At 38.8% G+C, this 25,763-nt stretch overlaps 1 protein-coding gene across 2 annotated transcripts in view; it reads left to right on the top strand.

Annotated features, from left to right (window-relative positions):
• The first annotated feature begins 14,007 nt into the window (after positions 1-14,007).
• The window catches only part of KDM4C (lysine demethylase 4C), a 381,686-nt gene continuing 369,930 nt past the window's right edge, over positions 14,008-25,763 (top strand). For both annotated transcript variants that reach the window (XM_045840410.1, XM_045840409.1), the window contains exon 1: positions 14,008-14,245. The gene's annotated coding sequence lies outside the window, so the exon portion shown is untranslated. The remainder of the gene's footprint in view (positions 14,246-25,763) is intronic.

Here is a 25,763-nt window from a genome sequence, read left to right as displayed (position 1 = left end):
ACATTTTTAAGGATTTTGACATATATACAAATTGCCTTCTAGAAAAGATATTTGGAATGTGAATTGATACATATCATTAGGTAGTTTTTCCTGTTTTATTTTTATTTGATCTTATTTATTAAGGAAAGGTTATTTATTTATTAAAGAAAAATTTATTGATCAAAAAGGCACCAATCCAGAAGATGGGAGACTTAATAGTGCCCCAATCCATCTTGCTCACTGGACTAGGTTAAGGGTGTTTTTTTTTAAATATTTTATTTATTTATTTTTAGAGAGGGAAGGGAGGGAGAAAGAGAGAGAGAGAGAAACATCAATGTGCGGTTGCTGGGGGCCATGGCCTGCAACCCAAGCATGTGCCCTGACTGGGAATCGAACCTGCAATGCTTTGGTTTGCAGCCCGAGTTCAATCCACTGAGCTACGCCAGGCAGGGCTAGGATAAGGGGTTTTAAGGGGCTGGGGGAACAGGTATGTAGGAGTGCTGGTGGGGAAAGTTTTAATTGGAGGACCTTGGAACTTGGCCATTTATGGTAAAGGGGCATCATCAACACTGGGACGTTCTGAACAATGGAACCTTGGGCTTCTGAAACTGTTCATGTTCCGGTTATGTCCTGGTGCTTTGGTTCCACTGCAAGGGTTGGGGGTGGGGTGATGACTTTGGTTCCAGAGCAGCCAAAGGCCAAACTTCTCTCCTCTGTGTTGTCCTGGGCTTATGTCCCCAGTAATAGGCAGCGATTAACAACTGCAGATCTCCCCCACAAGTACAGAGCGTGTTGTGCTAAGATCATGGCATGGCAGAGGCTGGACACCAAAATGCATCCTCCTGTTTTAATTTTTATTTTTAATTAATAAAATACAAAAAAGTTGCAAGACTAGAACAAAGAACTCCCACATATATATCCTTTTCTTAGATTTACCAATTTTGACATTTTGCTGCACTTGCCTCATCTCTCTTCCTCTCTCCCTCCCTTCTAGAGTGCGCACATACACAAACACACAGGTATGTTGTTTATACTTTTTGAACTATTTGAGGCTGGTTGCACTCATGATGTTTCCTTTGCCCTGAAAACTTGAGTATGTATTTCTTAAGAGAAAAAGAATATTGTCTCATATAACTATAGTACTTAGATCAAATTTAGGAAATTTAATATTGATAAAATACTTTATAGTCCATATTCCAATTTTGTCTACTCTGCAGTCTATATTCCAATTTCCTTAAGTGTCCTAATAATGCTCATTATAGTATTTGTCTATCTATCAGTCCAGAAACACATAATGCATTTACTTGTCATACCTGTTAATCTTCCTTTCATTTGGGACAATTTTTTAGTCTTTTTTAGTCTTTCATGACATTAGCATTTTTGCAGAATATGGGCCAATGATTTTATAGAATCTTCCTCAGTGTGAGCTTTTATGATATCCTTCAATAGTTTAAATGCTAAATCTAGATCTAAAACAGAAAAATAAAGCTGAAATAGCATTAAACATAGATAACAGCTTTCATCAGGAAACACTTTTTGTAGAAAAAATGGTGCTGAAAAAGGATTACTCAATATGAAAATAACAAGAGATCAAGAAGACTAAGCAAGACAGCTGCTAGATAATTAATCCTCTTATTTTAAGTATAACTAATGAATTAGGTCAACAGAAACAGTTTTGTCAGCAGTGGGGGCTCTTGCCTTTTCAGTGGTATCACTGAGGCATTTCTGCCTCATCAGCGGTATCACTGATGCTGGCAAAGCCATATCTACCTTGTATGCAACTATGACCAGCATCTGGACAATTCAGGGCACAAGGCAGGCACTCAATGAATCCCCATTTTCTGAGTTAGTGAGCAACAAGGACTACCCAGAGTTTGCATCTTAAGTTTCATGGTTATTTTATTTTGTTGTCTGTTGTTGTTAAATAACAGGAAGCTAGAGCAAGGGAAATAAAAGATATTCTGCCTTCTCTCTGGAATCTGCAGCTAATCTTCGTTCACTTGACTTGTGGGGGTAGACCTATTAGCTAAGAGACTTTATGAAAAAGTGGCCTTATCAGATATTATGCCACCTGTAGGAGGTGGGGTGGGGTGGGGAAGCAGGCTCTCTCTTCTGCGGTCTCAATAGGGACAGTCTTTGAAAAAACTAATTTCCAAACAGGAGGACTCAAGATCTAGAACTCAGGTGACCTCCTTGGAGTAGCAGCTGAAATTCTGCCAAGCAAGAGATGAATGGAGGATATTTGGCAAAAGACCTGGAAAACATTAAGAGGGGCACAGGAAATGGAAGTAAAGCAAGGTGTCAGTCTCTTCTACTATAACTGTTGACGGAGAAAATTTTAAATCCCGAGATGTTCTAAATTAAATTATAGTGTCTGGAGAGGGAAAGAAAGAGACCGAACTGTTAGTCTGTTAATGGTTGCTGATCAACTAACAAGATTGCTGTCATTCTTGTTTTGCTTGTTAGAACTTCAGATTGATTTCTAGGTGGCTACTTTTACAGATTATTTTAGCTAGATACCCTCTAACTCTAGGATCACCCCTCCCCTCCATCCCACTCCTTGTTTACCTGAAGGCTTTGCAGGTTGCTTCCTCCAACCAATCAACAGGAGTAAACATTTGATTATTACCACTTGATTCCCAGACCTGGGCCCTCTTCACCTTCTACCACCCCTTTGCCTATAGTTTATGTAAATTCATCCAGACTATCTCTTTCTTCTCCCTTTCCTCTTCTTAATGTATGAAGAAAAAGTCTGCAAAATTCTGGGATGGACATGCTTTTTTTTTTACCTAGCCATGGTGCTGTTAGTTTAGACATGGAATTTAAGTCTCAAGACCAGTCTTTTTTTTTTTTGACTAGCATTTTTGGCTCAATAAAACCTTATTTAAAAAATTCCTTCAGTTGTGAAAGTTAAAGATTTTTAGTTTAACACTGGAAAAATTAGCTCTAATAGTGGAAATATTGTGGGTTCAAGCAGAATTTTTCTCTGCACATTAATGTTTGGAAGCAATTAAAGAAAAACTTATACTGCAGGGAAACCTTAAGAAAAAGCTGAAAATCCTACAGAAGTTCCCCTTTTGGTGAAAAAAACATGGCTGGGTTAGAAAGTGCAAAAACCTACTACACTTTCCCACAATGTTAAATTACTTTAGGAAGCTGTGTGTGCAGGTGAAAAATTGTGAAGTCATTTTTTTTAGGTGTTAAAATTTGATAGAGAATGCTATCCCCCAGATAGGATTTTGATTTTTGATAAAAGTTGTCTGTATACCCCTCAAGAATTTACCTTGTCTCAGGAGGGCATAGACCTGCCAGAGATTCACGAGGGTGCTAGCCACACTCGAAGAATTCTTACTGTGCAAGCAGCAGAACTGTTAATACTCTCTAGATGTAAAGTTTTGGAATTGTTAGTGCTCTGCATAGGGTTTTTGGTTTTTTTTTAAGGTTTTGTTTATTTATTTATTTTTAGACAGAGAGGGGAAGGCATGAAGAAAGAAAGAGAGAGAAATATCAATGTGAGTGATCAGTTACCTCTCCTCCGGGATCCATCTGCAACCCAGGGCAAGTGCCCTGACCGGACACCGGACGTTGTCTGGTGCCTGAGCAACGACTAACCGAGCCACACGGGTCAGGGCCGTTCTGCATAGGTGTTAAGTGGTATTCTCCAATCCAACTTACCCCAAAAGTCCCTAATTGCTCAGAACTTGAGGATATTTTTAAGGACCACATATTTGGAATTATTGCAGAAACGCCTGCCGCAGAAAGGCAATCTACCTTTTTATATTTTACTAAAATTAAGCCCCCCCCACCCCCGCATCCCCGAGATAAGGCTATCTCTGTTGTTTTTTAGGTCGAGTTAGGCACTCAGACTCCAGAAGCCCCAGTGCTCCAGGGAATGAATGGAGGGACGGGGAGCGTCATTAGGACCCTGAGAGGAGACTGCAGACCGCTGCAAGGTGGTGGAGGTGCGGAGTCTCGTGCGGGCGGGAAACTCGCCAGCAGAGTTAAACGAGTACCCAGATGGGCGGAGCCACACCATGGCCTGCACCTCCTCCTGTTCCTGGCTGTTCTCCTTGCTGTCCCTTCACTTTTGACTCGGATCTCCCCATATTTCTTCCTACCGAGTCTGACGGTGTCACCTGGTTCTGTCTGGCAGCCCAGGCTGGGACACCCCGCAGCAGCAGCTCCGGACCCCTCTTCTAAGTCAGATGCCCCAAGGAAGGAAAAGACACCTCAAGGAGTAGACTTACTGTCAAAAGATGAGAGTTAAGGAAAATTTAATCTTTCTTATCGTTTTTTCTCTCATGCAGTTCTTAAACTTTTTGGTTGCAGGACCTCCTTAACACTATTGAAAACTGTCTTTATGGGGCTTTCTTTGAAACTTGGGCCCTTCGGAATGGCTAGCAAGAAGAAGGGTGGCGTGAAGAAGGGCGGTTCTGCCATCAAGAGGTAGTGAAAACGCCATGAACATTCTTAAGTGCATCCGTGGAGTGGACTTCAAGAAGCGTGTCTTTCTGGCACTCAAAGAGATCATGGAAATTTGCCCGTGGAGGAGACGGGAACTCCAGATGTGCACGTTGGCTCAACAAAGCTGTCTGAGCCAAAGAACTAAGCAATGTCCCAGCCCTTGCCTGGGTGCGACTGCGGTCGTCCAGAAAACACAAGGAGGATGAAGGTTCATCAAACAAGCTTTGTAGTTGGTTACCTAGGTACATGTCACCACTTTCAAAAATCTACAGTTAATGGGGATGAGAACTAACTGTTGATAGTAAAGTTGTAAAACTGCAAATATATAAATAAAAATAAAAGAAGGAAAATTGTCTTTGTGGCCATACAATATTTATCATACTAGATTTTATTTTATTTTTTAACTTTTATTGATTTTTTAAGAGTGGCAGGGGAGGGGAGAGAGAGAGAACCATTGTTTTTCCACCTATTTTATGCATTTATTGGTTGATTCTTGTATGTACTTTGATCAGGGATCAAACCCATAACCTTAGTGTGTTGGGATGATGCTCTAACAAACTGAGCTACCTGGCCAGCTCATATTAGATTTTAAGAAAAAAAGTTGTAAACACACTAATACAGAAGCAAACATTTCAATAGCCTTCAGAGCAATGGTGAAATCAATCCTAATTGTTTCCTTAGAAAATTGCACTATGAATGAGAATGAATGACATGACAGAGAAAAGGGCAAATATAATCTTAGTGTTATTATAAAAATTGTTTTAACCTTGCCAATTCCTGTAAAAAACTTCGAGAGCTACCACTCAAAAAAAAAAAGTCATCTCAGTTTAGAAACTGTTCACTTCCTTGAACAATTTAGATGGGAGCTTTGTGGAAACTAGATCAGGATCTAGGTTGCTGGTGCTATCTAGACAGTAACCTGTGGAATTTACAAGTCGTGCTCTGGAATGTTGTCCTTATCCATCCTTGATGACATTTGCCCTTTAGTCTGGAGAGAATTCCTGTGCAAAAAAAAAAAAAGAACAGGTCATACCAAGTAACTAAATATCAATTTTAAGAAGGATAAGCTTCAATTTAAAGAAAAAAAAAACCCACGTTCCTGAAAAGGTGTCAGAATATCAATAGACGTTTCACAAGCTAAGAACTTGCTTGCAGAGAACAACCATTAAAATCCATTAGTGACAGAAGAGGAAGTTAGAATGAGCAAAACATCAAGCTCAGGAAAATCTGACGGCACATCAGGGGTCTTCAAAAGAGAGGAAAGAATCTCTTAATTATAAAAGTGATGCTAAAATTTTGAATAATTGTTTTGTGCAGGTCAACTCTCAAACTAAGGAAAAAAGTAATAGGAAAGAAATTGTATTTTCTGAATTAGACAATGGAGATTCAGGTGATCACCAAAGTGAGAAAGTGAAAGAGAAAATAGTTCCATCAGTTATCTATAGCTGTGTAGTAAACAACCCCAAAACCTAGTGGTTTCTTTCTTTCCTGATTATCTGGGCTGGGTAACAGTTTATCTGCTCGTTTTGCCTGGGGTCACACTTGCAGCTGCATTCATCTGTGAGGTGGTTGGGCTGGAATGTCAAGGTGGCTCCACTCACATGCATGTCTGGCAGTTGGTGCTGGCTGTTCATTGGAAGCCTTAGTTCTTTGATATGTGACCTATTCTCAGGATAGCATCGTAAAAGGATGAAAGCAGAAGCTGTGGTTTCTCTTAAGACCTGATTTTGAAATCACATAATATCTCTTCTGCCTCATTCTATTGATAAAAGCAAGTCATAAGATCAGTCCAGCCCTGACTGGTGTGGCTCAGTTGATTGGGACTTGTTCTGCAGAGCGAAAGATTGCTATTTCAATTCCCTGTCAGGGCACATGCCTGCGTTTTGGGTTCAGGTGTGGTTTCTGTCTCACATCAATATTTCATTCCCCCTCTTTCTCTCTTCCCCTCTCTCTAAAAATAAATAAGTAAAATCTTTAAAAATATGTCATTCAAGATTCAAAAGTGAGGGAATAGACAACCTCTTGATGGGAAGAAGCACAAAGTCATATTGTATAGGATTATGGGAGGAATTTGTGGCCATATTTTGCAATTTATCACAAGAGGAAATGAAATGGATATGACAAAGGCCCAAGCTATATTAACATTAGTTCAAGCAGAAAAAGCATTTACTACTGTTAGCTGAGTGATGAAATGTCAATTATGCATGATTGGAAGAGAACCCAAGGAAGGTGAAACTGGATACCACAGAAAGTGTATTATAAAGGTTCAAGCTGAAAATTGAACTCATTGATTAATAGAATGCCTACTGGAAGAATTTGAGCAGAAAAGTAAGATTAGGAGCAGTCAGCAAAGGAAAGGGAATATTAAAATCAGTGAACTCAATAAAATAGAGGTAAACTATAGAATATAAAAATATAATGCAATATTTTGTTCTGCACAAGAATGCCCCTGATAATTGGATCTTTCTTTGTAATATGAAAGAGCAATTGCTAGAGAGAGGAAGCAAGCCAACTTTGTGAGACAGAAATTAATAGAGGAACAAAAGAAAAAGTTGGTAATATTCTGAAAACCAGGAGTTATTCAAGCAACTTCAAGAAGGACATTTTGTGGTCTCTTTCCAACTAATACATTACCCCATTTCTTTTTAAAAATTGGCTTTATTTAATTATTTATTTATTTAATTTTTAATTGTATTTTTCCCATTATCTCAATATCCTTTCTAAGATTCAAAGTGCTCTGTATCCTATTGTAATCAGAACTTTATAAAAATAACAATACAATATCAAATGATCCCCTCAATGAAGAGATTTTTTTTAAGTTCATGCTAGAGGGTAGATAAGTATATTACTCCTCAATTATGAAGGATGATTTGTGAGATTACAGGTACTCTGACCATTAGTGGAAGAGATGTGCTTAGGCTGGAACCCTGATGCATATTTAATCAATATCCACCTAAATTCCTCCCCATCACCACAATAAAAGGCTTGCTTCACAGTGGTATAAATCCCAGTTCTTTTTAGCACTGTCTATCACACAGTTCACCACCAGTGGTACTTCTACCTTCTCCTCGTCAGTTTGGACCACCTTACCATTTCACAGACGTAAACCTTTTCTTCCACACCTTACTCCTGGAAGAACTCCACCTAAGGCCTGAGAGAAGAAAGCCCACCTAAAATAATGGACTTGTTTCATGAAAATTAAATCTGTAAACATTGGCCTTTACTTTTTATCTTTAGAAATATGTTTTTATTAATTATAAGTAATGCTGCTCTTAATGTGTATTTTGATACATATGTGCATGCATTTCTGTTGAACATGTACCTAGGAGAGAAATTGCTGAGTCACAGGATATGCATACTTTCAAGGTTAGCTGATAATGTATCGGTTTTCCAAAGTGGTAGTAAATATCTAAAAGACATATAAATATATAAATAAAAGCAGCCTCTTTGTCTTTCATTTAAGATGAACTTGTTAAAGATACCAAGGCAATTTTTTTTAAAAAATAAGAATTAACCTACAAAAAAACACAGATATAGTACATGCATGCATCGAAAAACCAGTAGAATTTGTTTTGATTCTGATCAGGACAAGGCACAATAATTCCTCCACCAAATAGACCATTTCCTTTCTATATTTCACACCAGAGCCCTATATCCTAGCACATTTCAATAAAAGTTGAATGAGTGAATTAATAGATTTTCTCTCTATAGATTGGTTTAAATGACACACCAATGCAGTGGAAATTATATAGCATTTATGGTTAGATATGTGATAAGGTAGACTTATTACTCTCAGGTGATTTTTTCTTGGGTCTATAATGTAAGCTAATACACCTCTTTCCTAGTAAGCCCTCTGGCTTATAGCAGATTACAGCAGTTGATTAACACATGCATGGCATTATCATATGCTGTCATAAATGAACCTGCTGCTTTCCTTACTGACCTGAAGTGATCTCAGAAAACTTAGGTGAGAAAATATTTTTAAAATCATCCCCTTTTTACTTTAAATATTTTAATATTGTCTTTGCCTGCAACTAAATGTATAAAATATGGTTGGGGAAGCTAAAAAAAATTACTTATATTGATAAAATTATTATAGTGGAGTATTGCATTTCATTCTGAGTTACTGACAACCTTGGTTTAAAAAATGAATTGAGTAAATGAAACGAGTTAAAAAGAGAAAACCCTTTCAGTTACTGAAACTCTTAAGGGTCAGTGGGACCCAAAGGAAAAGGAGCTCTCTTTCCTATCCACTTGTTTCTGCCTTCAAGTTTTCCCCCTTTTTAATACATCAAAAATTTTTATGGAAAAGTAAGGGGACAGTTCAGAAGTTACATTCTTTATTTTTTTAAAAGATTTTATTTATTTTTGTAGAGAGGAGAAGGGAGGGAGAAAGAGAGGGAGAGAAACATCAATGTGTGGTTGCCTAAGTGCCCTCGACAGGACCTCGATTGCAACCTAGGCATGTGCCCTGACTGGGAATCGAACTGGTGACTCTTTGGTTTGCAGTCCTACGCTTAATCCACTGAGCCACACCAGCCAGGGCAGAAGTTCTACTCTTTTGTTTGTCAAATTAAATTAACCTGGGTGGTTCATTTGTAAAAAGGTAGGTAAGAAAATTGATATAACGATATACAAAAATTAACATGGTAAATGTTTGAAAAGCTTTTTAATTAAAATCTAAGGGAAACATGCAAAAATTGTAAGGATACAGTTTAATGAATTTTCAGTTATTACCACCAAGGTAAAAAAAAATTAGTGCATAACCAGCATACCAGAGGTTCCCCACTTCTTCCCTCCTACTCACTCTATCCCCTTTTTCCTCCTTAAAGGCAGCAATTTTTGTGATTTCTAACACCATTGGAATAGTTATATTTTTAACTGTTATATAAACAGAATCACAAATAATTCTGAATATATTTTTTTGCAGGGTCTGGCTTCTTCCATTTAACACGGTATATGTGAGATTTAGCCATATGTTTGGGTAGCAGTACCTCATTTATTTTCACTGATGTATAGTTTTCTGTTGTATGACTATACCAGTATTTCTATCTTCATTCTACTGTTGATGGATATTTGGGTTGTTTTCAGTTTGGGATTTCATAAGTAATGGTGCTATAAACCTTTCTCTACATGTCTTTGGTGCACATGCCCATGTATTTCTGTAGGTGTTTATGTTTTTCCATATTATCACCATCATTTGTTTCTGTCAGTGTTTTTATTCTTAGCCTTTTTATGGGTATGTAAGAGTATCTCATTGTGGCTTGACTGTATGCTCAATGAGTGCAAAGCCACATCTCTCCTACTGATGGCTGTGTCACTACCCAGTACCTGTTTATAAAACAGTACAAGTGACAATAATAATGGATGATAATAAGTAATAAAAGTGGATCGATTGGGACTGTAAGTGCTCAGAAGTTAGTAACTTCAGCCTACGATTGTGGTTTTATTTGTTAAAAGAATGCACATTTATTTTTTTTATGTTATGATTTGGGTGTTATAAATCATTTACATTTTTCTTGGTGCGAAAAACAAACTTCCTCATCAGTTCCTCTAGCACCTCATCCCCCCACATGAACACATGTACAAATGTAAGGCAATGGCCCAGGGAGAACTAGAAGCCCTAGGGAAAATATGATGTATCTCTCCAAAGCTTAAATTTTATTCAAATATTCAAACAAATAATCTAACTGGTATATAATTTTGGGTATTAGACTTATATTAAAACAAACAGATAAAATGGTATCTAAACTCACTGAATGAATATTTAGTTTACACAGGAGGCATGAGTCACTTCAAAGTCTATTCCCATACCTGTGACCACCATACTCTTTTTGGCTATTGTGACTCCTTTAGTAGAAAGGACTGAAAAGTTTGATATTGATATGGGGAATTAATGAAGTGTTTCAATTGGTTGGAATCATGATCTGATTTTTACTTTAGGAGGACAATTTTGACTTGCAGTACAGAAGATAGGTTGGAGGGGGAAAGGTGGATAGAGAATGCATTGGAGGTAGGGAGATCATTAGGTGCATTAAAAAAATTGTTTATGCTATTATGGTTGATCCCGCTTTTTCCCCCCTTTCCCCACCTCCACCCCATTCCACTCTCTTCCCTTGCCCTGTCAATCCCCATTTCATTGTCTGTGTCCATGTGTTATGCATAAATGTTCTGTGGTTAATCCCTTTGCCATCTTTCATCCAGTCCCCCCTGCTCGTCTCTGGCAGCTGTCAGTCTGTTCCATGTATCTATGAGTCTATTTCTATTTTGTTCTTTAGTTTATAGTGTTCATTAGATTCCACATATAAGTGAGATCATGTGGCATTTGTCCTTCACTGTCTTGCTTATTTCATTTGGTGTAGTATTCTCCAGATCCGTCTGTGCTGTTGTAAAGGATATGAGTTTCTTCTTTTTTACTGCTGCATAGTATTCCATTGTAGAAATGTGCCATAGCTTTTTTATTCACTCATCTACTGATGGGCACTTAGTCTCTTTCCAGATCTTCGCTGTTATAAATAGTGCTGCTATGAACATAGGAGTACATACATATTTTTTGTATTGCTGTTTCAGGGTTCTTAGGCTATATTCCTAGAAGTGGAAATATTGGGTTAAAAGATAGTTCCATTTTTAGTTTTTTGAGGATACTCCATATTGTTTTCCACTGTGGCTGTACAAGTCTACATTCCCACCAGCAGTACATGGGGGTTCCCTTTTCTCCACTTCCTTGCCAATGCTTGTTTGTCAATTTACTGATGATAGTCATTCTGACAGGTGTAAGGTGATACCTCATTGTGGTTTTAATTTGCATCTCTCTGATGAGTAGTGATGTTGAGCATCTTTTCATACGTCTATTGGCCATCTGTATGTCCTCTTTGAAGAAGGGACCAAGTCCTTTGCCCATTTTGAATTGGACTCTTTGTCTTCCTGGAATTGAATTGTATTAGTTCTTTGTATATTTTCGAGATTAACCCTTTACCAGATGTATCATTGGTGAAAATAGGTGAATATTATAGTAATCCAGGTGAGAGCTAAATTCAGAACACAGGACACAGAGAAGAACAGGCACAAAAGTATATAATTTCATTAATACTAACTATCATATGCACTGTGACTCTTTAAAACATCATCTAAATATTTAGTTATTGGTTGGTTTGTATTTGTATAAATAATATACATATGTGATAAGAATAAATATAAACATTAATGATTACTAGTATTATTTCTTTATATTTGCAAAGGTCAAAAGGACTTCGATATATTCAAAATTAGATTATATTATTTGGTAGAGTATCAATTTGCTGTATTATACATATTTTAAGAAATTTACAATTATTATCTCTGTGGTGATCTAAATAATAGTTCACATAACATATAAGCTTCAAGTGGAATCTATGTATCCATTTTACAGCCACCACCTTATTGCAGTTGTAGATTTTATTGGGAATAAATAAATTAATCAAATATATGGCTAAAATATTATTGTAATCTACAATATAGAGGTATTTTGATATATTAGGGACATAACACTGTTCTGTGCCATGAATCCAGTTGATTTTCCAATGGGCTCACTTCAATTTCCAAAACTGTGAAGTGCTTCATAGATTCACAAAGTGCTTTCCAGTTTTTGAAGGTTTTTTTGACATTTTACATGATCTTCTTTGATTTTTAAAAATGCCTGGAGAAGTCAGCAAGGCTGGTATGTCTGTCTTATTTTTTAGGTTTGGCCCTAGCTCAGTTTGGAGTAGCTCAGTTGCTTAGAGCATTACCCAATATGCCGACGTTGTTGGTTGGATCTCTGGTGTGGGTACATACAAGAATCAACCAATAAGTGTATAAGTAAGTGGAAAAACAAATTGATGTTTCTCTGTCTCAATCTCTCCCCCTTCCTCTTTCTCTCTAAAATTAATAAGTAAAATAAAACTGATGGGGTAGTGAACAACACAGTGTACAGATCATGTGTTTAGAATCATGCACCTGAAAACTGTATGATTTTGTTAACCATTGTCACCCCAATAAATTCAATAAAAAGGAAAAAAAAAACCCTGAGACTTGATCTGTTGTGTTGGACAAATGTTGTTTGTACATTATCATGCATGTGCAAATTGTGGAGAGACTGGAATTCTTATTCTGGTGTACCAAGGATCTTGGTTTTTAGTAGCTGACATTTCTTAACCTCTATACTTCAGTTTTCATGTGTGTAACAAGGAGATAATACCTAGTCACTGAATGAGTACAAGGATTAATTAATATACGTGAAGCTCTTAAAATAGTGTCAAGCTTACAGTAAACCCTAAATAAATGTTAAATTACAGGTTTATTGTTTTAGCATATCCAATTGACTTGTAAGGAGGGTTGGGATCCTCACAGTGTACACATTTGGAAAATTCCCATTTGGGGTGTACGTTAGGCAAATTTCAGAGGTATATGTGGGTGGGTAGTACCGCTTAAATCTTGTTTAGAATTTAATAACTAAAGAATGGTAGTGGTCCAGTAATCCCATTAGTCTTACTGAAACACATTTCATTTGTCCTGGAAATGCTCCTTCCAGCAAGACTTATCTTAAACGGTGTGGTAAATGGGTTTGAGGTATTTTAAAAAGCAGAAATTGATGGATTGTATTAGAAAAACCCAGCATACTAGACAGCCAGTGTGCTCAGTAGTGTAACGATCTAGTCTTCCTTAGATGAGAAGACGTTAGGGGAAAAACCACAAGGGACCCAGCTGGGAACTCTGCCTTTGGCAGTACAAATGCTTAAGATTTGTGTGGTTCCTTCTGACACCTTGGAAGGCAGAGTTACAGCAACAAGTTGTGGCAAGCTAACTTATGTTCTTAGGGTTCCGGAGGCACCTGCACTTCCTGTTACAATTCAGGCTAAACTGCTGCCATCTCTAGTTTTTTGGAGACCCCTAGCCCGGACTTCTATTGCGACTACCCTCAGGCGTCCCCAGGTCAAGTGCACATCTGCTTAGGGCGGGACGTACTTAATATTAGGTGCCTGAAATACGAAGGTTATCACTACATAAGGCCAATAACACGGCCTCTTGCTTGAGTTACCTGTTAAAAAGTTAGCAGGTGGACACCCTTCAGCCACTGCGGATCTCCCGTTGTTGTTAAGAGCCTCAGAAGCCCTGGCCATAAGTCACTGTCATCGCTGACTAGGACGGAACCCAGACGCCCAAGCGAAAATCGACTGGGCATTCCGAGGCCCTTCCTATGGCAACGCTACTTAGACGTCCGCGCGCAGGAGGGCGCCCTAGTCCAGCGTCGGAGCCCAGGAGGACGTGAGGCGCGTGGACTCCATCACGTCTAGCCCTGCGGGTACACGGTCGGCACTTCCGGGCAAGATTCTGTGCACCTGTTCCTTCCTCTGCTTAAGTGTCTCTCCCTTCTGGGAAAAAGTACATGAGAACAAGGTATGCGACCGCAAACCTAGGCTAAGAACACCGCAGAAGATTAAGCCCAAAGTGAGAAGGTGCTAGGCACCTTTAAGCTGTTTAGAAGTTCACGTGACCCACTAAGCATTAAGCCCAGCGGTCACATGACGGCGCGCGCGCCCTCGCGCAGGGGGATCCGGCAAGCATTGTGCGCGCACCTTCTCTGCTGCCTCCCAAACCCTCCAAGGGAGGGTGAGGAGCGGCGGAGGGATCGGCGTCTGGAGCCGGGTGCGCGTGCGCAGCGAGCAGCTGTCACCCAGTGCGGAACAAGTCTCCCAAATTTCTGAAATCTCTGTGGTCCCGAGGCCACTGTTTTCCATTTCCTTTTCCTTCTCAGGGCCGGGTCCTCGCTCCACGCTTGCGCCAGGTAACCGATTTTCGGGAGTCCGGGCTTTGGGGGTGGTGGGGGGAGGGCCCGGTCGGTCTTCTCAGCACTGCCCTACTCCGCACGGGGCAGCAGGGGTTGCCGGCGTCCGGGAGAGTGGAGGCGCCGGACCTGAGACTATCGGTCCGCGGCCGCAGTGACTGTCAGGCTGGGGAGAGAACGGCCGGCCATGGTCTCAGGGCAGGGATTCGGGAGCCAGCGACAGACTGCTCCGGTCCTCACGGGGGTTCGGTGCCGCTCTAGTCGTTCTCTTAGGAGCCGGAGTCGGGTCGCGCTCTTTGGGGCAGAGGAGCGCGCGGGTGGTCCAGAGATGCTGACTCCTTTCCTTTCCCCTTCCGTCTGGGTCTGCGGCGGACTCGGGGAAGCAGGGCCTGCTGAATCCCTCGGGACTGCCTCTTCACTGGAACTGTAACCACCGCAGGGTGAGGGCGGGGGCTTTTCTTCAGAAAACCTGGTCGCAGGTAGCCTTCGTGTTTGTCCTTTTGGTCTTTCCCACATGGGGCCATTTCTACAGTGCCCGAAACCACGATGCGGTGTAGACAGTGGGTGCTTAATAAATAGGAGTTGGATCGGGTCGCGTGGAATGCCAAGCACGGGAGGTGGCGTGGGGTGCGGATGTGGAGGGAGGCACTCAGGCCAGGCAGGCTGGGGCTCCTGGCTCGAGCTTGGGTTTTTCTCGGGACTCAGCCAATGAAACCTGCAGGGCTTGATTCGGATGCTTTCCGGGTGAACTCGGAGGCAGTCTCCCCCAGAGCTGCACAGTGCACGTCTGCAGCGGCTGGCTTTGGTTGTGGGCGATGCTTGGGAGGGGTTTTGTCTGGTTCCTCCTCCGAGAGAAGGGAGGGCAAACTTTTTTTTAGCACTTGGTAGATTACCATTGGGGTGAATTTTGAAGCACTGCTTTGGAAATGTAGGTTGGTAGTTGCAGTTGGTCCACCCTTATTTCGGTGAAAGTTTCTAGTAGCCTCTGTTCACCTAGTTTCGGACCAAACTTTGCCCTATTTCATCCACTTAAATTTGCAATATTTTTTATTTTTAACTTCGGGAAAGTCGACTTCGCTGTTTCTATGGCAATGGTTACTATCGTAATTTGAAAGTGTTGTGCTTGAAAATTAGTGGCTTTCTTTTTGTAAAATAATTCTTTAAAAAAACTTTAATTGTACTTTATTCATTACCATTTGACCCCCTTCTACCCTCCTCCCCCTGCAATCACCACACTCGTCCTTCTCCGTAAGCCCTGTTTCCTTTTTGCTCATACCTCCACTCCCTAACCGCCCCCTACCAAGTGGCTTTAATTCTTAAAGGGCCATTTTTATTTTGTAGCACTCAGTTCTCCTTTAAGATCATTACTCCTGTTCTACCTAGTCAGTCCCCTCCCATCCCCATCCCCCCCGCCGTGTTTTATTTTATTGATTTTAGAGAGGAGGGCCAGAGGGAGGGAGGGAAGGAGGGAGGGAGAGGGGGAGGTAGAAGCTGGGGAGGGGAAGGGGGGGAAGGGGAGTGGAAAGGGGAGGGTTAGGGAGAAAAAACAAACAAACTTGGGTTCCTTGTTGCACTTATTTATGGATTCATCAGTTAATTCTTGAATGTGCCCTGGCTTGGGATGGAACCAGAAACTTTGGAATATAGGGATGACACTAACCAACTGAGCTGTGAGGCTAGGGCTCCCCCACGCTTTGCTTTGCAGTGTATTACATGGGGATTTATGATTTTTAGGCCCTTTTTCCCAGTTTAAGGTGTTATGAAAAATTTGTACATAATCTTTACAGCATCCCCATGAACTTGGTAATAACAGTGCAATTTAAATTGGAGATGTGTTTCATGTCAACAGATTTTAATCGGTTGCTTTTTTAAAGTTAAAAATATACATTTTAAACATTGCACACACACAAATGCTTTTAAAAAGCATTCCTATTCCTATTCTATGAAAATAAAGGTTTTAATAAGTTGAACTGGTACTTAACCTTTTTTTAGAGTTTTTAAAAATTTATTTTTAGAGGGGGGAAAGGCAGGAAGAGAGAAAAGTGCTAGAGAAACATCCTTCAGTTGTGTCTCATGCGCCCCCTACCTGCCTCCTACTGGGGGCCTGGCCTACAGTCCTGGCAAGTACCTTGATTGGGAATGGAACCAGAACCTTTCAGCTTGCAGGCTGGCACTCTATCTACTGAGACATACCAGCTGGGGCAGGTATTTAATTTTTTTAAAAGTTTTTTAAGATTTAAATTTCCATTTAAGGATGAAAATATTCTATATTTTTTCCTCTGGACATCTTCTAAATTACCCAGGGCTAGGTTAGGTGCTCCTGGGGTACAATCTCTTTTCTTTTTTTATTGTTTTATAATTGCCTCTTGACTGGTTCTTCCTTACTACATACAGTATTAGAACCTGAAAACAGGTTCTGGGTGTGGTTTTTTCATTACTGTATTTTCAGCAGTTTACCATAGTGCCTGAGGTGATCTTTTTCAATAATACCTTTAGTAGGAAACAATTCACATGCCATATAATCTACCTATTTATTTTTTAAGATTTTATTTATTTTTAGAGAAAGGGGAAGGGAGGGAGAAGGAGAGGGAGACAAACATCAATGTGTGGTTGCCTCCCATGCACTCTCTGCTGAAACCTGGCTCGCAACCCAGGTATATTCCCTGGACTGGGAATGGAACTGGTGACCTTTTGGTTTGCAGGCCTGCACTCAATCCACTAAGCTACACCAGCCAGGGCTACAATCCACCTTTTTAAAGTGTACAATTGAATGGTATTTGCAACCGTCACCACAATCAGTTTTAGAATATTTTTATCACTTGGAAAAGAAACCCTGTTCCCAATAGCAGTTTTATCTATTTCTCTCCAACTCCCTTCCTCTCTAGTCTTAGGCAACTACTAATCTGTTTTCTATCAATAGATTTGCTTATTCCGGACCTTTTATATACATGGAATCATAATATGTGGTGTTTTGTGACTGGATTCTTTCACTTAACATAATGTTGCCAAGGTTCATCTGTGTTGTCACATAGTATTTCATTCTTTTTTATGGTTGAATAATATTCTCTTCTGTGACTATGTCACATTTTGTTTATTCAATCATTAGTTGATGGGCATTTAGCTTGTTCCCACCTTTTGACTATTACAAATAATGTGCTGCTATGAACATTCATGAACTAGTTTTTGTGTGGGTATATGTTTTTTTTACTCTTGGATATACGAGGTCTGTGCAGAAGGTATCCAGCCATATAATATGAAAAATAGAGACATTGGGGAAGACATAAGATACAAGAAACTTTGAACTTAGGACAATGATGCCTCAGTCCCCTTCAAAGTAGGCACCGTGCGACCTCACACAGTTCTCCCAATCACCATCAGCTGCCCTGCTGTATATCTCTGAATCTCATCGAAGGTCTGAAATCTCTATCCTTTCAAAGGTGACTTTTGTTTTGGGAAAAGCCAGAAGTCACAGGGCACCACATCTGGACTTTAGGGGAGCTTAGTCACCTGGGTGATTTGATGTTTGGCCAAAGAAACTCTGCCTTATCATGATAAAGCTGCCAATAACCAGTTAGTTCCCCATAGCTGCAGCCTTCTGAATCATCTTAATAGTTTCTGCAGAAGAATGTTTAAGCTTATCACAAAATTTGATTCATTGCTTTATTCACATGGTCATTTTGAATGCCACGGCCACGCAATACACACACTCTCTCAATGGCATTCTGCCACCTCCACTGACTAGTATGGTGAAGTTGTCATTGTTCATGCATGCACATTCCAGTCCCTGGCAACCTTGGCTGCCAGGTTACATTGATGTGGTGCAAACCATTCTTAATATATTAACAATGGCTGGGCTTTTTCTGGACAGAGCTTGTATACTTAGTGGTGGAATTTCTGGGTTAAACATTCCCTCCTGAATGAATGAATGAGCAAGGAGGGAATTGTTAGTCTTGAGGGATACTCTCTGTAGGCCTTTGAGTGGTCAACTGACCCTTTCCTGCCCCAGTATCAAGTATACTTCTGTAGAGGCCAGAATTCTCTGTATGGGGCTTAGTTCTGCAGGCAGTGCTGTGTTTTTCTTGTCTAGATGTCATTAAGATCATCCCTGTCTATGAGTAGTTTTTATACACTTAATGATTATTTCCTTTATATTATTTTTCAAGTTTAATTTGAGACATGGTGATAAAACAGGTATATTCCATACTGTCATCAAACTCAGAGTCTAATGTAGGACTTTCAGTCTTTTAAAATTTATTTTCTTTTAAGAAATAGGAATATCATATCTAATGCTCTTCTTACCACTCCCATTTATTAAAAAAATTAAAAAATATGTTCATTGATTTTAGAGACAGAGGAAGACAGAGAGAGAGAGAGAGAAAACATCGACGTGAGAGAGAAACATCGATTGGTTGCCTCCCATATGCTCCCCAGTTGGGCTTTGAACTTGCAGCCTAGGCTCTCCTGACTGGGAATTGAACCCCAGCTTTTTGTTGTATGGGACACCAACTGAGCCACACTGGCCAGGGCACCACCATCATTTCTAATAGGAATTTTTTGGGAGTTGTTCCGTGGTTAAAGTCACTGTATCTTAATCTTCACCAGTCTAAAAGGTTTTGTGGAGACTAACATATACATGTAAAATATTGAATTATTGTCTTTTTACTTACACTAACCCCTCAAAGATTCCCCTTTGCCCTTAACTCTCCCTGCCCTTTTGGAGAAGATTTTTATAATCTAAGCCTGCACTTGCAGAAGCAAGGATTTTAGGCCCACCTAAGCATTGGGAATAGTCCCCATAAGGTGTGTACCAACTGTGCTTCTTCTTCATGGCCTGCCATTATTCTTTCTCTGATGATCAAGTCCTAACTCTCAGCTCTATCAGTATGGCCAGCCAATTCTTAGCTTTCTGGCAAACTCATCTTTTTTCTTTAGTTCCTTGGCCGGGTTGGACTTGGTACTTTGCTTTACATTCTCATTCCCTCTTCTTAGACTGCTACTCCTACCTGTACGTATTTGGTTAATTTCATCTCATCCTTCAAATGGCTCAGCTCAGTTGTCATTTCCTCCAGTTAGTCTTTCTTCAGTCCTGTATACTTGCAATAGCAGCATTCTGTAATCTTCATGGTGTTAAATAATTACATCATTAGTAATTTGCTCTCCACTTCCCATATATGCACAGGAAAAAATCCACACAAAATAGTGAAAGTGGTTAGTACGTCTGGTGATGGAATTATGGACAATTTGTCTCTTTTGTGCATATGTGCATTGTCAGATTTTTATCTTGTTTACCAGTATGACCTTTGTGAACAGAGAAAAAACTTAATAAAAATCCATGTTGTTAGAAAATCTAGAAACAGGAGAATTTATAGGAAAAAGAAAAATCATCAGTAATTGCCATTTTCATTTTGTAATTTTTTTCTAACCTGTTTTAATAAACTAGATGAGATTTTACTATAGCTTCAAGGCACAGCTTTTTAAAAAATATCATTTTTTATTTTTAATTACAGTTGACATACACATACATTATTATATTAGTTTCAGGTGTATATCCCAGTGATTAGACATTATGACTTAGTAAGTGATCATTCTGATAAACCTTGCACCCATCTGACACCATACATAGTTATTAGACTATTATTGACTATATTTCCTATGCTGTACTTTTACTTCCCTGTGGCTATTCTGTAACAATCAATTTGTACTTCTTAATCTTTTCACTTTCTTTGCACAACCTTCCAGCCCTCTCCTATCTGGCAACCATCAAAATGTTATCTAGCCCTGGCTGGTGTAGCTCAGTGGATTGAGTGCTGGCCTGCGAACCAAAGGGTCGCCGGTTTGATTCCTAGTCAGGGTGCATGCCTGGGTTGTGGGCCAGGTCCCCAGTAGGGGGCGCATAAGAAACAAATACACATTGATGTTTTTCTCCCTGTCTTTCACCTTCCCTTCTCCTTTCTCTAAACAAATAAATAAAATCTTTAAAAAAATGTTATCTGTATATATGACTCTCTTTCTGTTCTTTGTAAATTTATTGTAAAGCTTTTATTATATTTTGATTCTCATATCTAGGGTCTTTTAGAGAATGGGGAGGATACTTATCATTGGTTTTTTAGGGATGGAATTTCTGGTTTGAAATTGATCTGATTCTAAAGGAACAAAATCTAGCATCTGATACTATTAAAGTTTGAGAACTAAGTATTTGTTAATTAACCCATTTCCCTTTTTCACCCTGAGAATCATCCTTACTAGTATATTTGTATGCTTTAGTACTACAGAGTTTTTCCTTGCACAGTTGTTTGTTATAGGCACTGTTTGTTGTATTTTTGCTGAGTGGTTTATTCTGCCTAGTAGTGGGTACATTTCTTCAAATTTTAGAGACAGAGCATAGAGCAGTATACATAGTAAACAAAGTGATTCCTTATCATTTCATGAAAGAGGATTATATTGAGTGTTAATGTTTAGTTAGGCTGTTATTTCATATTTTCAGATACAGTGGCTTCAGCTAGTTTGGTATTTATGAACTGCTGCTCTATAGAATCCTTAAAATTTATTCTAGATTCTTTTGGGTTGTATTATACTGTGGGCAAATATTGAAGGAGAAGAATAATGTGTTATCAAACCTTTTGGAAATGGCTTCCTTTTTTATATCTCCATCCAGTTCCAGTTAACTAATTTGGCATCTACACATTTTAACTGCAATAAGCTGAAATCCATCTTTCAGCTCTGCTTCTCTGAGGTTTCTCATACATCTGATCCCATTTCATTGTCCACTGGGGAAATGGGGAGTTATCCCAGACACCCCATGGTTCCTTAGCCCTCAAACCCAAACTATTACCAAATTTTGTCACTGCTGCTTCCTAAATACATTTCAGATCAGTCTGTTAATATCCACCTGGTAACATCTCAGTATTCAGCCTCCTTCCTATCTCTGTTCTACTCAGTGAGCTTTTAAAATGCAAATCAGATCCTTCTCATTGCCCTGAGGACATTTCCCATATGCCTGCTTCTCTCACCACCCTCCCCCGTCCCCCCCTAGCCTTTTCTAGATGGTCTACTTTTCCTCTGTGCCCCAGTGGCTTTTCTCTTCCTGAGCTGTAGAGGCCCTTGATGAAAGTGCTGTTTGCTGCCAGGCAGACTTTTCCTCCTCCTTTCTTCCTTTCTGTACATCTTTCTGGTCTCTGCTTGAATGTACTTCCTCAGAGAATCCTGACCTGTCACCCCGCCTCTTCCTCAATTTAAATCAGCTTCCCTAATGATTATCCTAATTTCCTAAACTTTTCTCTCCATAACACTTAGCACTTTATAGTCCATATTTATGTGATTATTTGATTGTTTCTAAATGTAAGAATTCTACAAGGGTAGGGATCAAGTACTATGTTTGTTTACTTATATCACACCAGCACACCATTGTCTCATCAGCACTACACTATAGCTGCTCAAAAAGCATTTGTTGTACAAATTACTGTTTTTACATATATGAAAAAATTAAGGAAATTAAAATCAGAGCACACAGTAGGAAATATATTTAATCCATTCTGACCCAACACACGTACATATATACAACTGAAACAACAGTTTCACAAAACATACTTTGCTAACTGTACCATACTCTTGTACTTTTTGTTTTATTCTATTTTACATATAAAAATATAGGGTAGGACTAGACTTCAGTTTGCACAGCATAGCTCCAAGGCAATATAAGGAAAATGCTTCATTTCTATTAGCCCCTCCTCCTTCTTTGAAACACAATTGCTATTTCTCAGTCTTTTCTGATGGAAAATGCAAGTATACCTGTAAATACCACCACCTTCCCCATTAAAAGGAAGACTTTGTTCTGCCTGATCTCGGAGGAGGGTTGGTTAAGGTCAGGTTTAGAAAAGTCTAAATCTGACTCTCCCTTAGGTCTTCCAGGTACTTTTTCACCCTACTGATAATTGATGTGTGGTCAGTCAGTGAAATTTAAGGCTGGCCTTTCATTAGTTTTGTTTTTCAATTTGCTATAAACCAAACAAAATTCCTGAAATGAAAACAAGAGGATCAAGGCAAACCGGTAAGTATTTGTGAATGTGTGAATTAAGGAGCCTGGCTGGGTAAGGATGTCACAGTTCAGTGGATCACTAGAGCTGATCTCTAGAGCTGTGGTTCTCATTTGTTCACTTAACAGAAGAATTGGTGCTGTTTGGTTCCATCATGATATATTAATATCTTATAAACTATTTTGCTAGCTAACTATTAGAAATAACCCAAGTGTCTATTTTAACTGATTACTATGCTGTGAGATTCAGAACTTGGAAGAATGTTTAAAAACATTAGATAAGTTCAAACCTATGTTTAATGAAAAAAGCAGTGTATAAAAATTGCATACATTGTATGATTTCAGTTGTGTTTAAATATGTTTAAACATGTCTGTTTAGAAAATATACACTGTAAATGATAGTGGGATTACTGGTGATTTTAATTTTCCTCTATTAAATTTTTGTTTGAGATGAACATTATCGCATTTGTAATCAGAAAGGTTCAGTTTGAAAAAACAAATTTCTTATATATTAACATGTATTTGCAAATAGGTAAAATAGCACCTTTATTAAAATGGTGGATAGAACCCAGGTTTCTAGTGGCTGTATTTTGGAGACCTCTCTCCAGGTGGGACCATAGATTATTCATGATTTATAATCCTGCACTGCATGGTGATCCTTGTTTTTGCTCCTAGGCTGATTCTTTCTCTTTTCTGTCTAAGTTATTGAAGCTTACCAAGCTTTGTTTTTCATCTTTTTTTTTCCTGAAATAGGATTTCATTTCTTCCTGCCTTGCTCAAGCATGTTGAGAATGAATGTTCACTTATGGTTGCCCATAGCTCGATATTTTGGAAAGTTCTAATATTCCTTATTTAATCCAGCTGTATAGCATGAGTTGAAGGGATGGAGAGTGTTTTGGATGAATTAGGGAATATATAGATGATATCTTCTTTCTGTTAAATTTGGAAATAATCTAGTTATAGTGAGAATTAGAAACAAAATTGATAGAAACATACAGTAATAGTTTAACTGTAATCCTCAGTAAATTTTCCCATACCTGTGTTTGAAATTTAGTTTTCTAACATTCACGCCTAGTAGATTAAATTAAATATTCGAAAATATATTTGATTATTTGATAGCCATACAAAATAGATTTTCTAGATGTTGATACATTATTTATTAAAGAAGGAATGGGAAAACTTCAAGAGAGAGAAGGGAGAGAAACATCGGTGTATGGTTGCCTGTCCTGCACCCCCCACCGGGGACCTGGCCGGCAACCCAGGCAATGTGCTCTGACTGGGGATTGGACCTGTGACCTTTTGGTTCGCAAGCTAGCATTGAATCCACTGAGCTACACAAGCCAGGGTGGAACTGTAATTAGAGGGAATTGTAAAGTGAGGACAGGTGACCGGACACAGAGGACCTTTTAGGGTGTGAGCCTGCAGTGTGCATGAGTACAACACTTTTTAGGGGACTGCATAGTCCTGTTTTCATTTTCAACATCACAGGTTCAGGTATCTGAACTTTTCCACTTGATCCCGAGTATGTCAGGCATTGGAGGACTTATGTCCACAGTGTTCCTCCCTAATCAAACTCACAAAAAGAACCAGAACCCAATTCCAAAGGATATGTGTCTGTTCATCAAGGCTCTTTCTAGAATGTCTTGGTCCATGGAAAAGCACAGGAGGAATCACACATTGCTTGCCCGGTGACAGAGGTCCCCACAGATGGAAATGGGTATAGGGTTGAGGAGTAATCTGAACAGGGTGTCGTTCACCTGCTGGGCTTCTCTGCCCCCCAAGAGTACTCCCATCTGCTCATCAGAGCATTGTTACTGCAGATACATTTTCTCCTGTTCAGCAAGGTTAAAGATTGATACATATTCCTTCATTTTTGCTCTCTCTTTATTCCATCTTCTAACTCATTTTTTCACCAGACATTTGTTTAAATTCTAGTCCTGAGGACATACCTTTGTCTCTGCTTGAACGGCAGTCTTGTTGTTTCCCTTCTGTTTTGGGAGTTTGTCAGATACTTAGAAAGGTCACAGGTATCACTGTGAGTGGAAGACTGATGGAAGAAAGAAATAGGCATTTCTTTCTTTTTTTTTTTTTTTTTTGCAGGTAGCTCATTTCACCCATTTAAAAAATATGTGTTTAAATTCTAAAAGGAACCTTTGCCTGAAATTTGGGCAGTTTACTGAGAACTCTAAGTGTCCAACATTCAGGCAGCTTTCATTAGCACAAAGAATCTGGCTCTGGGATAGGTAAATTTACCTCTCATTCTTTTTGATAATTTTATTTGCTTACTTAAAAATTTATTTAGATAAATGTGTGTTAAATAAATATTTTATTATTTTAAATACACAATACAAGGTATCTAATAAGGTATAATATTCAGCAGGTATAAATGGGTAAAAAGTACATGTTCTCACCTTTGGCCACCAGATAGCCACTTTTCTCCTTTTGGTCAACCACTGTGAAAACTATTTCTTTTAGGGCTTTCCAGAGATATTCTATATATTCTATATAAGATATCTTATATAAGCATATATGTACATATACACATTTTTTAGATAAATGACAGTATCTATACTTGTTCTGAATTAAAAAATTTAATAGTATAACTTGGATGTGATTTTTAAAATATGAGTACATACAGTGTTCTGTCTCTTTAAAGTGAGTGCACAGGCCCTGACTCTTGTGGCTCAGTTGGTTTGGCAGTGTCCTGCAAAATGAAAGGTTGCTGGTTTGAGTCCTAGTCAGGGCACATGCCAAGGTTGTAGGTTCAGTCCTTGGTTGGGGTTTGTGCAGAGGTAACCTGTCACTGTTTCTCTTCCTCTCTTTATCCCTCCCTTCCCCTCTCTCACAAAAAAAAAAAAAAAGTAAATAAATAAAAAATTTTTTAAAGTTTCTTAAAAAAAGAATGTAGTGTTACATTGTTTGTGTATACCATAATTTACTTAACTAGTGTAATATTGAAAGTCATTTAGGTTGATTTTATTCTAGTGATCTATTTATGTACCATTACCTTAATATTTTAATTGTTGTAGTTTTATAACATGTTTTCAGAATTTTCTGGGCTATTTATTTTTTTCTCATTACATTTAAGTTTAGAATCAAAATTCCAAGTTCCAAAAACCTATTATTTTATTGAGAATAAATTTCTAGAAAAATACCTTACAGAGAAATATCTTTAAGATGTTGAATTTTTTTGCCCGAGACTATGGTATGTGATTTCATTTGTCTTACATCCTTCTAAAAAACAACTTAAAGATATCTTTTTACAGATTTTACACATTTCTTAAATTTATTCCTTTATTTAATAATAATGTATTTTAAAAGTAATTTTCTATTTTGCTTTGGGACCATATCAAAGTTTTAGAAAGTTGCATTGTAGTACAAACAACTTTTATTTCCTTGAAAAATTTGCCTTCTTTCCCATTACTCCTTAATACTTTGTTGTGTGTTTCCTACAAAGACATTTTCCTACAAACCACAGTATATCCA

The sequence above is a fragment of the Phyllostomus hastatus genome, unplaced genomic scaffold (genome assembly GCF_019186645.2).
Source record: "Phyllostomus hastatus isolate PE091 unplaced genomic scaffold, TTU_PhHast_1.1 phas_contig_34, whole genome shotgun sequence".
Classification (NCBI taxonomy): Eukaryota; Metazoa; Chordata; class Mammalia; order Chiroptera; family Phyllostomidae; genus Phyllostomus; species Phyllostomus hastatus.
This window is presented reverse-complemented; position numbering and strand designations above follow the sequence as displayed.